Here is a 350-nt window from a genome sequence, read left to right as displayed (position 1 = left end):
TTCCGAAGTAAAGCCGAGAGAATCCGCCCCTAATAAGCCGTCAATGTGCTAATCAAAGATGAGAAATAAGCTAGAATATCAATTATTCAGAGCCCAGGTAAATTATGATCCTAAAATCACAGGGGCTGCCACTACAGGTATGGTCCCACAACAGCCGCCCACGAAGCTAATCGGACTATATTTCACTGTTCTATAGAGGCATATTGAGGAGATTGAACGTTAGTCCACTCGCGGTTGATTCTCCATATAGAATAGCAACGGCGAATGTAAATATCAATAAAAAGGATATATATATTATTGAGAATATGTAACACAATGTACGATGAAAAGGGCTGACATGAGGAAAATCT

The sequence above is a fragment of the Penaeus monodon genome, chromosome 20 (assembly GCF_015228065.2).
Source record: "Penaeus monodon isolate SGIC_2016 chromosome 20, NSTDA_Pmon_1, whole genome shotgun sequence".
In the NCBI taxonomy this organism is placed as follows: domain Eukaryota; kingdom Metazoa; phylum Arthropoda; class Malacostraca; order Decapoda; family Penaeidae; genus Penaeus; species Penaeus monodon.
Note: the sequence above shows the minus strand (reverse complement) of the source record.